General features: G+C 35.6%; 1 long non-coding RNA gene across 4 annotated transcripts in view; it reads left to right on the top strand.

The window, feature by feature from the left end:
- LOC120529607 overlaps positions 1-16,786 on the top strand; it is a 32,843-nt gene that overhangs the window by 4,635 nt on the left and 11,422 nt on the right. For all 4 annotated transcript variants that reach the window (XR_005633777.1, XR_005633778.1, XR_005633775.1 and 1 more), the window contains 5 exons: positions 69-126; positions 2,875-2,966; positions 7,031-7,102; positions 8,754-8,831; positions 16,230-16,324. This is a non-coding gene — a long non-coding RNA (uncharacterized LOC120529607). The remainder of the gene's footprint in view (positions 1-68; positions 127-2,874; positions 2,967-7,030; positions 7,103-8,753; positions 8,832-16,229; positions 16,325-16,786) is intronic.

Consider the following 16,786-nt stretch of genomic DNA (forward strand, 5'->3'; position numbering starts at 1 on the left):
AAAGTCTGTTGTTAAAAACACATCACACCAAATAGACTAATGTGATTTATTTTTCGTTTTTCTTTCAGAGATGGAAATGTATGATTTTTTGGAAGTCTGCTGCGAGTGCATTCGAGATTCATTACCGTAAGTATGAAGGGTGGTAGCCTAAGTCTAATTTGTTGTTAGACTAAGTTGAATCGCATTATTGACTATAATCCTTGATTGTATATTTATTAGTTATTACATCATTTTAAGTTGTGGCAATCAACTTTTTTTTACCTGTCCTACTACACTTGCTGAACAAGCAGGCCCTACCCTAATGTTACTCGACTACGTTTAACTGTTTTGTAAGTCATTTTGGATAAAAGCGTCTACCAAGCAAATGCATGCAACTATAAGTCATGAGAATGAGACAAAGTTCAGTATGAAATCAATTACTCAAAGTCCAAACAAACATCTTTTAAACATTATGAAGAGAAACGGGTTTCATTTTACAGAAAGTAAACGCATGCAGACTGTTTTTTTACGGATTACCTAAATAATTTACGCATGCGCAAAAATATCCACTCATTATTATAAATATAAACTTTCCACAGATAGGAATAAAAGCATGGACCAAGAAAAAAAGAGTAATACGCATAAGTGCGTGCAAGTGTTATTATGGGGATAGGTGGGTGGATGGATACGTGTAAATGTCTGCAATAGTGAATAAATAAATAGCTACAGAAGCTATTCTCTCCATAATTAGGCCGCTAAACTTCACATGTACTCTTACAGGATTAGAAGGCATTTTAAAAAAAGCCAAGAGTTGTATTTGTTTCTGCATTGCGATTTATATATAGTACATGTCAAGCAGTATTGATGTATGTAGGAAAATATTTATTCGAGGATATACATTAACATACCCGTTTTACAAATTTTAAAGATCAAAAATGTGTTATATTTACACCATTTAAATTAGTGCGTTAATGTTGTTTCCGCACATTTCCAGGGAGTTATTAGGAAGTTACCAGGCAAGCACCTTTTAAAGTAAAGCTGATAAAGCTAAGAACATTGACATTGTAATATGATGTATGCTGCCTGTGTCGCTTTCAATACTTTTTGGCTCTTTTTCAAGCATTTGTATGAAGTATTTTTGAAGCATAAAGATCTTTTTCAAAGGTTGAAAAAAGGCAAAATATCAATATAAATTGCACTCAGAGGGGAATCAATAGATGCTACAAGCTGCCGAGCAAAGGTCATAATGAAGGTGTGACCGCTAACAGATAACTGAGCCATGGGGGAAATCATAGCTGCCGAGGGACTTGGACGTAATGTCGCGAGGAAACATTGATAACAGCCATTCTCTTCAAAGCAGCACATTCGCGTTGTATCCCTCTTACAGTAGACAATTACCAGCAGCTGCACAACCGGTTCGCTTTAACTTTTTATTACCTTATGTCATAACTGTATGTTCATTTTGTCTAGCACTTTCGTATGACTGGTTGCAGCGCATTACTGTTAAATTAGTTTCGACTTTTGCCTAAAATAGTCGGATATAACTAACTCATATAATCCTACATAACTATGGAACATGAACTAATGAATGCAAACTTTTTCATTTTCTTGTATACAGAATACTGCGGGCAATTGAAGATAAACATTTAGGTTGTTTCCGACCTCCTGCATTCCTTTGTAACCCTGCAGCCTATTGAAATCGATAGCATTACTGCTTAATGATCTCTCTTCTCTATATTAACAGTCTTATAATGTTTTTTCTACGTTTTCATGTAAAGAGCTCTGCGATAGTGCGCAACATGAAACGTGTTAATGTTATTATTCCGACTTAATCTTTGTTTCAGTGCTGTGGGTTCACCCTGCTGCTACCGTAAATAGTTTGAACCCAATTTTCTATTTATTTGGTTATTAAGTTGTACTTGTGTAAGTCACACAGTATGAAGTTTACTAAATGGACGGACGAATGCTTTTAGATTGTGCATGGATATACTGTACAGTATAGGATTTCAGTAAGGCGCTGTCCGCGGTGCTGATGTACGAACGTTCACTCTGTAATGTACAGCAAGATACTAATAGCACACTGCACGGTCATCGCTTAAAGGCAGTCGTTCACGTGATGGTAGATAAGTAGTATAAAACTTGACTGAATTAACTAAGTAAAATAAAAATATTAAAATGCAAGAATAACATCTTTATTTAATAAACGCATAGATTACTGAATGTACTCTAAACCGATTTTCTAAAATGTAAGCCACATACTAACCGTACAAAGTTAAGCAAATGAACGAGAGTAGTTGGTACAGTTGTATCAATTTGTTCTTATTATAAATTTAAATGAATATCAATATTTCCATACAATAACAGAGAGAGAGTTTAAAGCATAGTGACAGAATGAATATGCACATCTGTAAAATATGATTCCACAGCATACTGTTAGTTGCATTAGTTTATTAGTTTATATTTAACATTAAACAGCATTGTGACTTTTATTGTACTAGAATGTATTGTTTCCTCATTTATTGCTCAAATATCATCTCTTTTAGTCTTAGAAAGTGATGAAAAGAACTGCATAAGTTTAAGTTCATTCATATCCGTCCATCCATTATCCAACCTGCTATATCCGAACTGCAGGGTCACGGGGGTCTGCTGGAGCCAATCCCAGCCAACACAGAGGCAGGAAACAAACTCCGGGCAGGGCGCCAGCCCACCGCAGAGTTCATTTATTCATATATCAATGATTTTTTAAAAACTTTTTAATTTTATCAAAGAGCTTTTATAAGCATTATATATTGTATACTTTGTCAGCAAATCTTATCATTTGTGTTCCAAATCTAAGTTTCTAGATAGTATCTTTACATTTAGATTTGTGATTGCATTGTCTCACTTGTCTTCCAGGCATTATTATTTTCACAGTTTATAAACCTCTAAATAAGAAGTTATGTATGGTTGGTGAGCACTTCATTCCTGCAGTCTTTTTCTTATCAAGGGTAAGAAATCTGATATCATTCTTGATGTTAACAGCATTACGTAGGGTTGTTTGTGTCATTACTAAACTGTTAGCCTTTGGTTTGTGCTGTCTCTAAAATGTGCATGCAATTATTATACTGTACAAGCTTAAGTGGTCTTGAAAGTGAGGTCAAAGATAACAAAGTGGAGCACAAATTAACATGCAAAATAGTAAAAAAAAAAAATTGCATTTCTCAAAAGAAGTACAAATTTCTTTAAAACTAGCATTAGAACAGCCATAATTGGAATACAGATATCTATTTATATACCAAAATAGATTTTGTATACTGTATCTCAAAATTTCTTAGGATTAGTTTTATGTATGTTAAAGAATACAAAAAAACACTTCAGGGTATGTCAGATTTATTTTAAAATAACTGAAATGCATTTCAAGGTATTGTAAAGCAAGCCTAATGTCATATTATGATGTAGTTAAGTTTTTATCTCAAATGAAGGAGAATACGATTAAAAACAATGTCGTAGTCCTAAAAAATAATGTAATGTTATCTTAAAAGAAATCTCCTGATTTAAAACGAAAAAACATTTCCCAAAGAAGTTATTTTCTATATTGAAATGAAAGGAAGGTCTTTTGAGAAGAGTTAGATCAATTTTAGATCCATATTTTCAATTTTAAGATGTGTATTACTATTTTAAGATAGCAGAATATTCATAGATATCACTGAACATTTCTTTTGCTTATTTGATAAGCACAAGTAGCTAGTTTGCAGATGTTGTACAGTTTAATCTGTAAGGGCACAATTTTAACTACACTCATGAATTTACACAGGTTAACTGTTAATGCCATGCTCTTTATACTGTGACTTCAACCTTCATTCGCCATATATCACATGCATCAACTGAAATATCACTTGTTGTTACAGATAATGTAATTAATGTCTAGTTAAAACTTTAATCAGATATATTGTTTGTTTTTTCCTTAAATTGTATAATTCAGTAATCATGTGTACAGAAGCAACAAAAGGAAATATACACTGTCTGAAGCAGGAATATTGTTCTTTAATTCATGTAATTAGGAGCATTATCACTGTCATTACATTTTGCAATCATTCAGTTTCTAGATTCATTGTTCAGATGCTTTTTACTTTCCATTTGGTAAAAATGATGAATAATATATCTATATTAGTACAGAAAATTCTTGATATATTCATTTAAAACTCAAGACATCTTTTAATGTAGTTAGCTATATGACACATCAGTTAGACAGAAACAAATGAATTCAATGTGTATACCTGCTAACTTTCTTTCTTATTCAAAAGTCCAAAATATGTTATTTGCTTTACATTTTAAGTGGTTCAGTTACACTACTAAGTGATAAAAGAGAAACTTAAAATCTGTTGTGAATGTGCTCTAATTAATTCCTGCAGTAACACCTCTTTTGCCTTTTTTAAATTGTCTAAATAAACTTTTGAAACAAGCTCCTTTACCTACAAGTGAAAATAAAATTAACATGATTTCCAATTTATACTTTGGATTTAAAAAAAACAGAATAGTGTAGTATTTCCTAATCCTCCATTATTCCCTTTTTGCTATGTTGCTCATTTCTAAAATGTATACATCAACTTGTAGTCAAATCAAGGTGTAAGTGAAATTTACACAATGCTTTTGTTTCTAATCCCATTCATGTGTGTTCATTTGATTTATTTAAAAATACAATTTTAGACTAAAAGGATATAATCTTAAACATTAGAGTAACTGAAGAGAAGGAAGGAAAAACAAGAAATTAGTAAAATATTTTCATCAATGATAACAGTGTAGTTTCTTTATAAGTAAAGTATGGATGGCTTAGGACATTGAAAAATCATGTACATAGCCAGCGAAAAAATAAATAATGAAATAACTGCATATTTATTTTAAAGAAACATACTAAACTCTGATTAAATGGACTTGGATTTAATATATAGTTGTGAAGAGAATCTGGTGAAGATTATTTTGAGGTGCAAATTCTTAACAAGTCATTGTCTGTGTGAATTTTGCACATTATCCCTGTGTCTGCACAGGTTTTCCCACACTGTAACACATTTTTGCATTTTTTACAGTAAACTCTACAGAAACATACCATTTTAATCACTTTACAAATGGTAACTCTAACTCTCAATGCACCGTGGGTCCCCAAAACAAATACAGCAGTTAGCAGTGGGCTTCACAAAAGACAATGAGCACACATACAGGCAGGACATGTTCTGAATGTAGTCTGGCTATTTTACAGTAATATACTGCAATTCCTTTTACAATAGTTAAGAATTTTACAGTGTGTTACTTAACAACATTTTGCAAGTTATTTATTGTAAACTGTGGGACAGGCAGGCAGTGTTTTTCAGTAGTTAAGGCTTTGCTATTCAAGCCTTGAGGTTGTGGGTTCAGATCGTGCTAGTGACATTAGGTGACCATGAGCAAGTCGTTTCTTTTGCTGGTGCCCCAATTAGAAAAGCAAAAAGCCAAATGTAACCAGTTGTATCTCTCAAATGGAGTAAGTTACCTTGACTAACACTGTCAGCCAAATAAACAAAGGTATTGATACAATTGTTGTATTCCTTAATATGTCAGTGTAAAAATATTTTACAACATAACACTGTCAACCTAGGGTATTTGTAACCCTTTATTGACAGCATGACTTCAAAAAAAGTGCTGTGAACTGAATTGCAAGTACATTGCAGTATTACTTAAAAACACACACACACAAAGGCTGTATTTTACTTCCAAGAAGAAGCTGTGTATTGGAGTCCAGCAATCGCTTATTACACTAATTAACATCAATTTCACAGTTTCTTATTGGCAACTTGTTTGCCAGTTATTTACTGTAAATTCTAAACTAAATTTTTTACTGTGCAAGCTCTCCAGCTTTCCTACCACATCCTCCCCCAAGACAAAGTTAATTAAGGAGCCCAATCCCATCTAAATGTGAATGGAAGCAATGATGACAGACGGTCACCCATATCCAAAATTATATCCTTTCTTGCAAGAAAACAGGGTTTAGCTGGTCTGATAATGGAAGGATAATGTTGATCATTACCAATAAGTTAGTAGAAACCTAAAGCTGATGTGACTGGAGACAGAAATTGACATAATAAATAAATGTAGCATTCATATGGAAACATTATTCATGTAAATACTGCTTAACAGTCAAATGTAAAGATGTCCAGAGCAAATGAATTCCTTTCAGTCTATGTTTTACTTATTGAGGCTTAGCTATGACATTAGCTAGATGGTCACACTCTAGAGTTTGTCACCACAGAAAATGTGTCATTGTATAAATTTTTATTTGGTAAACGAGATCTTCATTGGAATTTAATAAGTTTGTTTCTCATATTTTAATGTAATCATCCAAGATTCAGTCTTTGAGTGCTTTGGAGATTTACTGTACTTTGACAAACAAGTAAGCAAAATGAAAGGTACATTTATGGAAAGTTTGTTTCCATTTCTTTTTTTTCTTTCTTGAAATTGTGTATGGTCCTGTAAAAAGTACTATTTATTTATTGAATGTAATTTATGACTTCATATATTTCTGTTGGTAAGGACAATTTAAATAGAAAACACTCATCGGTCAAAATACTTTTAATAATTTCATACAAATTTTTAAACTGGAATCAATGATTCTTTTCCCAGTTGAATAAATAACATTAGTCAAGTTTTATCCTGATACAAGATTTAATGAAACGAATTTTAAAATTTATACCTTAAAATAAGAATTTAAATTACATAATTTTCCACAGCTAAGTTTAGTTCTGTATAGTTATTAGTTAAGCACTTTGAGAACTCAGTTATAAAAATTACTAAAGTCTTGCAAAATTTTTCTACAGCTATCTTCATACCCAATTGTTTCTTTCATTTTGAATTTTCATCCTTATTTCTTCTAGATCCCATTTCCAAATGTTTATTTCTAATTCTCTTGTTGTTCAAATTGTTTTCCTTCACATGTTTAACATTTTACAATGAATAAGACTTAAGATGTGTGGCTTTAAAAGAACTTAAATTCTTTGCTCTTTGACAACATGGCAAGAACTAAATAATATTTTCAACAAATTAGGTTGATGAATTTGTAACATGTTATCAAGTGATGCCTGACTGCTGACACACAAGATTTTATCAGCAGATTAAGGTAATTATTAAGATTTGCACAATATATATATTTTCATGCACATAGTAAAATATTTGTTTATGACTTTTTCTGATTTTGCTGTAAAAATTAAACAGGGAGGTTAAGAGAGTTGTGGCTCAAGGTGGGTAAGTCACATTTATTGTAGCAGAGTTACAATGAGGATGTGTGCAGTTCATGCCTGACTGTGATTGTTGCAGTCACTTATTAAGCACTTGGAAATAGTTTTCATTTTGTTGGTAGACATTTTTCATCTGTATTCTTGGGTTATTTACAGGGTGAGTTGCTGTGGAGATATGTAGGAATTGCTGGTCTTCTGGGTCATCAATATCTGAATTGTAGATTCTGTATCCCAGTAAGCATTTCTTCCTGTGTTGGCTATATTTTGGTGTCCATAAAAAACTCAAAATTGTCATATCCTTGGCAGTATGTTATCTTGATGTAGAGTGTTCTTCTTTGGAAACACAAACCTTTGTTGGTAGTGCAATATTGGTTGTTATGCATATGACAAAAGCTTCATTATTCTATACTAAAGCATACTGAAACTACAATTTAAACCCTATCTCTTTATGAAAGTACCAAAAACTTTCTTTAGTGTATACTTTGTGGAGACCTTCCTGGATCATTTTATCGTGAATGTAACAGTGGAAGTCCATGTCTGGCAACATTTGCCACTTTCAACATCAGACATGTGGTGGCCTAATTAATGGCTTACCTCTCTTTGACCAGTTGTAATTGATTTCTTGCATATAACTCCCAGAGCTACAATTCTTGTGCTCTGTCCTAATTCTTTGACCCTTGCTAAAGAGAGGGTTACAATATAAGAACAATAGACACTTTATTCATGAAATATGAAGCACAATTAAACGCTTTCTCATTCATTGATTAATTCCCTGCTGAGATCTATTCCCCAAGGCAACATCTCAATAATGTTTTTCATCACACTTGTGGCGTAAGTGTTATTTAATATTTATGAACCAAAATAAAGAGATAGGAGTAAACATTATACAAAAAAGTGCAAATTTAACAAGTAAAAATAATTGATGGAAAAAAATCTTATCCAGCAGTTCTCCAGAGTTAAATCATTCTGATTTTATTTTTCAGTTTAAGTAAACCTTGCTAATTTGTATAAGCTATTGTAGGTTAGGTGACAGCCTCAAATGTGAAGGATGTTAATCAGTATGCTAATTCTCATTAGTATGGTAATGAACCCTAACATATTAAGCACCAAGAAATATTCACCAAAATGTGTAGTCTTTGTTTATCGTCTATTCATCCTTAATTTCTTCAACACATTATTTTCCATTGCAGTCTTTTTGTTTACAATGATTTAAATTTAAGTTTTTTTAAATCTATTTATAAAAAAATATCTCTTCTATTACAAAGAGTTAAAAGGGCTTTTTCAACTCTAAAAGATATATAAAAATATTAAGAGTCACCAAGGTTGTATTCTGCTACAGAAAAATGTTGGGGCAGATTTGTAATGATTAGGAATCAGGAGATGAAAAAAAATCTAAAGCCTTACAAAGTTTAAGACTGAAAAATCTAACTGATCTGTTGTTAAGTCTAAACAAAATAGCAGAAATGAAAGTCAAGCAAAAAACAACGCAAGTCGTAACCAGAATTTCTTAATTTCTTAATTTTTTTTATCCAGAACTCTGATAACCAGGAAGTCTTTGAACCAGGAAGTGTTTGAATGAATCTTTATACCTTTAAACTCATAGCATCACAGGTAAGGACCTCAGGTCATCCTGCATAGCAACGTTGCAAGCAATAATACACAACCTAAATTCAAAATGGCAGCACTAACAGAAAAGAAAATAGCATTGCTGAAAGAATTTAAAATAGCTTTCATAATGTTATCAAAACAAGACTCCGTAACCTTCAAAACTTGAAACAGAATGTCCAAGAAAAAATGAAAAATAAAGCTGTAATAAATGTATAACATAATCTAATCATAACAAGTTGTGCAGTGGTTATTGCCATGCTATTAACTTATGGATCCATATTCCTTCCTGTGTGTAGCTGGGATATTTTTTCCCAAATATGCATTGGGTTTCCCTCTACATTCCCTAACACATGTATGTGAGGATAACTGGCACTTCCAAGCTGCCCATGTTAATGTTAATGTGTGTGTAAACAGGTCCTGTGATGGTCTGGTGCTGCACCCACAGCTGCTTTCTGATGTTATTTGGAGAAGTGATTCTGGGGAATTTTCCCTTTAGGGACTTCTTTTATGTTCAGTTCTTCTTTCCTTGGACTTAACTGTTCTGTTTTCCTGTTTTTTTGTAATCGTTAATCTGGCAGTTCCATTTTGGTAATTGTTGTGATTTAATCATCTTTATTTTTTACTTATCATTGCATGACTGTGGTTATACAGTTTATTATATCTACGCTTCATGACAGTCTCTTCATGCCAATGTAAGAGAAAAGCATATAGCTAAAAGACACTGCTGAAAAGATCCTTGGGGTTTCTTTGGCATTTATCTGGCTAGAAAGAGGTTTGTGTGTCTGTTTTGGTTTTTGTTCATTTTCGTTCTTGTTTTCCCTAATGCTACTAATCCTTTGGTCACTATTTGAGTTTCAGTGACTGTGATACTTGCACTTGTGATTGTTTCTGACAACTGCTATCAAGACATCTCTTGGTTTGTCATTCCTTTACTTGTCCCAGATGTTGTCTCCATTTTTTTATTGTAGTGTGTTCATCTTCTAATTGCTCATTCTTTTCATCAATCTAAGTATATCATAACACTGTGTAGTCTCTGGTCTACCACTACTCTAGGAATGTTATCATAATCATCATCATCATCGTTATACATGTAATTCCAGTTTTTCTGGTGAGGTTTGGGGAGGCAAAATGCTGAGATGGGGTGATCAATCAAGAACTATTTCTGTTGCCAGAACTAGGAGTGGTAATTATCATCAAGTGCTTTGTGGCCAGGTGACTCACATGTCAAGGTTAGGTTCTGCCCAAGAAAACTTTGTGGAGCCTCAATGTGGGTTTTCCACTAACAAGACCAACACAAGAACACTAATAATAATAATAATAATATTATTATTATTATTATTATTATTATTATTATTATTATTATTATTAATACATTTTATTTATACAAGGCGCCTTTCAGAGAACTCAAGGACACCGAACAAACAATAAATAAATAAATAAATACAAAACACAATTATAAGCAACTTAAAACATCAGAAAATCTAAAAATTAAAACCAAACAAAACCACTATAATTAGGAGGAAGAAGAAAAAGCCATTTTAAACAAATGTGTTTTAAGTTTACATTTGAAAGATGAATATGATTTGATATTTCGGAGATCCGCAGATAATGAGTTCCAGTGCTTGGGAGCAGAACGGCTGAAAGCTCTGCTCCCCATGGTGGTTAGACGGGCTGGAGGAACGGTCAGATGGGTGGAGGAAGAGGATCTAAGGTTAAGGGATGGAATGGCAACATGTAGAATGTCAGACAGATATGGAGGTGCGAGGTTATGGATGGCCTTAAAAGTTAGTAGCAGAATCTTAAAATCAATACGAAACTTGATCGGGAGCCAATGAAGCTGCTGCAAGACCGGAGTAATATGGTGAAAAGATGGGATTCCAGTGATGATACGTGCTGCAGAATTCTGGACTAACTGAAGCTTATGAAGAGATTTATTAGGGAGACCAAAGAGGAGTGAATTGCAGTAGTCCAGCCGAGAAGTGACAAGACTATGAACAAGAATGGCAGTAGTATGAGGAGTGAGGGAGGGGCGAATGCGATTAATATTATGTAAGTGGAAGTAAGCAGACCGGGTGATGTTATTAATGTGACATTGGAAAGATAGAGTACTGTCGAGGATGACACCCAGACTCTTGACCTGAGATGATGGGGAAACAACAGAGTTATCAATAATAAAAGAAAGATTATTGGTTTTGGATAATGATGATTTTGAACCAATGAGGAGAACCTCAGTTTTGTCACTGTTTAATTTAAGAAAATTTGAAGAGAACCAGGATTTAATTTCAGAAATGCAATCAATAAGTGAGGGTGGTGGAAAAGAGGAGGTGGGTTTACCAGCAAGGTAGAGCTGGGTGTCATCAGCATAACAGTGAAAATTAATGTTATATTTGCGAAAAATATTGCCAAGGGAAGAAGGTAAATAATAAAGAAGAGGCCCCAGGACAGAGCCTTGGGGCACACCAGAAGTAACAGCGGTGGGTTGGGATGTGAAAGTTTTAAGCTGTATGAACTGAGTGCGGCCTGAAAGGTAAGATCTAAACCAATCAAGTGGAGTGTGAGTAATGCCAATCAAAGATAATCTATTAAGGAAAGTGGTATGACAAATAGTATCAAAGGCCGCACTCAGATCAAGAAGGATGAGAATAGTGATTAGACCAGAATCAGCAGCCATAAGGAGGTCATTAGTAATTTTAACAAGTGCTGTTTCTGTACTATGAAGGGGGCGAAAACCAGACTGGAACTTCTCATATAGATTATTGTGAGACAAGAGGGTGTGAAGTTGGATAGCTACTATTTTTCAAGAATTTTGGAGATAAAGGGCAAGTTAGAAATGGGGCGAAAATTATTGAAAGTAGTAGGATCACAACCAGGTTTTTTTTTAATATTGGGGTTATAGCAGCAGTTTTGAAAGATGAGGGAATAATACCAGTAGTAAGAGAAGAGTGAATGATGGCAGAAATAAGAGGGACTAGAGAGGGGAGGCAGGCTTTAACCAAAACTGTAGGCAGGGGGTCCAGCTGACAAGTAGATGACTTGGATTTGCAGATGAGATCTGAGATTTCAGAGGAAGTGGAAAGCTGGAAAGAAGAGAAAGAGTGAATAGGTGAGTGTAGTTCAGAAGAAATACAGAAAGGATCTGGACCAAGGTGCTGATGTATTTTTTGGATTTTCTCATTGGAAAAAGACGTAAGAGAATTACAGAAGGCAGTTGAGTGAAGGTGAGATGGTAAAGAGTCTGGAGGTTGTGTAACATTATTAAGTAAAGAAAACAAAGTGTTACCTGTATTACTAGTAATTAACTGAGTGTAATAATTAGATTTGGTTTGAGCTATACAATCCTTGTAATAGAGTAGATGATTTTTATACATCTCTTTGTGGACAAAGAGTCTGTTTTTTTTAAACAACCTTTCAAGTTGCCTGCCTTTAGCTTTCAGAAGCCGAAGTTCAGGCGTAAACCAGGGGGCAGAAAAGGAAAAGAAACAGATCTGGTTTTTAGCGGAGCCAGAGAATTAAGAATACCATTAAGACAAGTGTCATAATATGAGACCAGTTCTATGGGAGAGGATAAATTATAAAAGTCCATTTGCGAATCAATTCTAGAAGACAGCAAATTCAAGTTGATATTCTTAATGTTACGAAAGGCTATGAGACGTGGAAGCTTAGGAACAGAAAAGGTAAGTTTAGCGTTGAATGAGAGGAGAAAGTGGTCGGTTATAGTGAGTTCATCTGCTGTAAGATCAAAAGGAACAACACCAGAGCAGCAAATCAGGTCCAAGATATGTCCTTTACAATGGGTAGGAACATCAGTGTGCTGCTGGTATCCAAAACTCTCCAGGCAAGATAAAAAGTCTCTAGTGAGAGGGATATTGATATTGTCCAGATGTATATTAAAATCCCCCAGCAGAATTATATTTGGAGTAATTACAGATAGATTGGTAAGGAAGGTAGCAAGATCGTTCAAAAAATTGTTGTTAGACTTAGGAGGACGGTAGACAGTTGCAATGATGGTTGGAACTGGCCCAGACAATTGACATACAGTCGATTCAAAAGAGCTAACAGCAGGAGCAGGCAACGGCAGGACTTTCCACTTCTCGCGATACATTATCGCGACACCTCCTCCACGGCCAGATGCACGGGGTTGACAAGTGTAAACAAACCCCAGGGGGGTGCATTCATTAAGTTGTGAAAAGTCTTGAGGTTGCTGCCAAGTCTCAGTTAAACAGAGAAAGTCAAACTTACGGTCAATGAGGAGATCCTGAATGAGATGTCCCTTGCTCGTAAGTGAGTGGATGTTCAATAGACCAAAGCTGACAATGTTGCTGTCGCATTTGACAGTGGTGTTAGTCGACCGAGCTAAGCTGACCAACACGCTATGGTCAGCGTTCCTATCTGTGTTATGTGGAGGGTGCCGAAAATCAGACCAAAAAGAGTTAATTCCTTTCGAGGCGTCCGCTCGGAATCTCCGGCGGGACCCACGATGGATGTATCTCCGACGAGGGAGAAGTATGATGTCCGGGTCGAAATATAGCACCGACAGCAAAGGCACAGACTGGAGAAGACGCAGTCGAAGCAGCTCAGCAGCTGGGTACTGGAGGAGGCCAGTCGCAGGTTGAATAACGAGCGACAGAAGACTCCAAACAAACAACCAAGCAAAAATCCTACCAGTCCACATTGTAGGCGAGGAGGCCTCAAGCAGCTCAGACGTGCAGAGAATAAACCGGTAAGTTTCAAACAAAACGGAGGTTAGGCTGAAGCTAAATGCAGACACAGCATATAGTATATAGCATATATAGCCACGCAGAGATGTCAGCAATATGAGAAAAAGAAATACCATCAAAATCACTAGTCTTAGCAAAATCAATATTCTAGTTACCGGCGAGCAGCGGCGACCAGTCCCGCCAGCGTTCACTCAACCGGAAGCACAACATCCCAAAACACTAAACACTAGCATTGTTTGATAAGGAATAAAATTTAGAAAGTCTGCTTTCCATGTTTAATTAACAAAATATATACAGATGCATGTGAATCCTGATGAAAAGAAGCAGAACAATAGCTGAAGTTATTTACTTCCTCGTAAATGAGGAAAATAACTCAAACTCAGTTCTGAAGGTTGAATGTCTTTATGTTTAATAGACTCAGTGGTTACAGTTTTCTAACTTCAGGCTATTCCTGCCTTTATTTAAATACAGGGATGAAAGTTACCAAACATTGATAACTCTCAGGTCAGGTCAGGTTAGGTTGGGGAACATGCACTGGTACAGTGTGTTGCCACACCCATCACATGATGAAACAACTTTGGATCCTGGTTGGCAACCCCCTAGGCAGGCACGTAATCCAGTCACCCTCCAGCCACCTCATGCCTTCAACAATGAGGATCCTGCAAGTCGGATCACCCTCAGGGAACCACACTACATGGCTGTAGTGCCATAACTGATGCTCCCTGACAATGCAGGTAATGTGCCTCATTTAGGACTCTGTGAGCAACTGCTGATTCGACACAAAGTCAAACCAGTGGTACCCAAAGATTCTCCAAAGAGACACAGTACTGAAGGAGTCCAGTCTTCGTCTCAGGTCACTGGATAGTGTCCATGTCTCGCAACCATATAGCAAGACAGGAAGCAACAGGACTCTAAAGACTTGGACCTTCGTCCTTTTGCATAGACATCAGGAGCGCCACACACCCCTTTCTAGTGACCTCATGACCTCTTCATGCTCTCCCAATTCGTCTGTTGACTTCATAGGAAGAGTCACTAGAGACATGAATGTCACTGCTGAGGTAAGCAGTTCACCAAAAATAAAAATCATGTAACATTGGAGGACCACATCTGAGAGAGAGAGGGAGACAGTCATGCTCTGCAGCAAACTTGTGTGTTTGGAGGGGACAAGTAAGAGAGCACTCATCTGAGACACTCTTTCACAGAAATCCCTTGTTTTTGGTGTGTGATACTGGAGCAGTCACCATTCTGGTATCAATCAGCTCAAAGAGGTATGGAAGCAAGAGGGAGCTGTTGCTTCTCAGCCAATATGATCTTTGAAAGACTTAAATTTTACATGGAAGATAGACACATGGGGGAAGAATGGGGTTAGGAGAGAGGGGGGTGGTGTCTGATAGCAGGATTACCGTAAGATGGCTGGTGAAATCGAACCACAGTGTGGAGACTTTAGTTTGACCTCTGTGTAACCAATAATCACTTAAAGTCCCTTTTTTGATCCCCATTTTTTTGTTTATTTTTTCTCATGCCACCTGACAGCTACTTGTGTACTGCAAAGGTTTAGGACCTCTGTTCTTGTGTATAACTACATTGATATATAACTGTTTGTTATGTAATTATTGAAGAATATTTTCGGTTACCTATAGGTTTATTTAAAAACTAAACAACTGTAGCGGGGCGAATGATGAAGCCAAATGCTGGTGGTCTCAACCAGGCAAAACCCCATTTAATTCCAACAAAAAAAGAAAGCTGCAAATAAAACACATGTTTAATGGCGCTCTCTGCTGGGGACAATTCCATTGAATCAGTGTTGTTTAAGAGATACACTTTCTCTCTCTGTCTCTCTTGTGTTCACTAAAGCAGTCAGGTCTGAAATGAGACACCACCTTCCAAGAGCATCTCCCTTTTATACTGAGTGACCAGAAGGGGTGGGGTTTCATTGGCTTTTTTGCCCTCAAGAGGTGGTTTCTCAAGGGTCTGAGTGAAAAAAGAGACAAGACTGTTAGTAACAGCACCCCCCTCTCACCCTGTGCTTAAATCACACACTTCAGGTGCGCTTGGATTATGACCCACTGGTGCTCATGTGTGACACAATTTAAAGACAGTCTTTACACTGCAAAAAATTAAATCAAAGCAAGTGAAAAGTACTCATATCATGATATTGAATGTTTTCCTTATTGTAACAAATTGAGACTTATCCAAAAACGTGTATTTATGATTGTTTAGCTTACTTTAAGAAATCTTGTCAAGTAAAGTTTGTTTACCCCTTTGGCAGATTTTTTGCTAAATACAAGTAAAACAAATCTAATCTTTTTGTCTAGTTTTTGCATGTGCAATGCAAATTGTCAGTTTACAGTGACAATCATGGGTGGAGTTTTTGAGTTAAGAAAGAAGTAAATTAGCACAAACCCACATACATGTCTGAAGTTTGTTTAGCAGCATTACATTGCCTTTCTACTTCTTCAGAATAGGACATAGTGCTTATATAAAATGACAGTTTATTTGTCAGAGTTGCAAGAAAAACTTTACCTTAAGCACTCAATTCACTGTTAAAAAAATAACAGCAACTGCAGAATTCACAAAATGATTTTCAAGGAACCTGGCCTCTGAGGGAGACAAGCAATGGAGTGAAGAGCACAGTTTTTAAAATGGCAGACTCTCAAAAAATGTTTCGTATTTTTTTTTTCAGAAAACAGCAAACATATTCTGCTTTACAATGTGTGTGCAATCTCCCAACACTGATCAATATTCGAGAATATTCTTGGCTTGAAAATGAGACATTTGGTAAGTTTTAAGACTTTTGTTTTCATGTTTGAAGTGGTGTCCCATAGATGTCATTGTAAACAAAACAAGAACAGCCACAACATTTTTTAAAATGTTGTATAAAAAACATACTTTACGTAACAACACAATTTTCAGTGGCAAATTAATATGACTGTGGAAAAATAATTTTAAAATGAAAAAGAAGAAAATTTTTCTTTATTCCAGAGTAGAGTGTAATGAACCCAACAAACATTGCAGCAAGTCCTGGCTAATGCCACAGCACATGCTAAAGATGCATGAGGACCTTATATTATCCAATCAGGTATCTTTGGCCCTAAAAACTGTCCTAAATGCAGATGATGTCTATAAGAGCACTAAACACAATTTAGGGTAAGGGAAACTTACAAACACAAAATGAAAACTGCCCAGACGATAAGGGAGAAGGGGGAAATGAAAAATTAAAGGGGTGAGGTACTGTTGAGA

This window comes from Polypterus senegalus, chromosome 5 (assembly GCF_016835505.1).
Source record: "Polypterus senegalus isolate Bchr_013 chromosome 5, ASM1683550v1, whole genome shotgun sequence".
NCBI classification, from domain to species: domain Eukaryota; kingdom Metazoa; phylum Chordata; class Cladistia; order Polypteriformes; family Polypteridae; genus Polypterus; species Polypterus senegalus.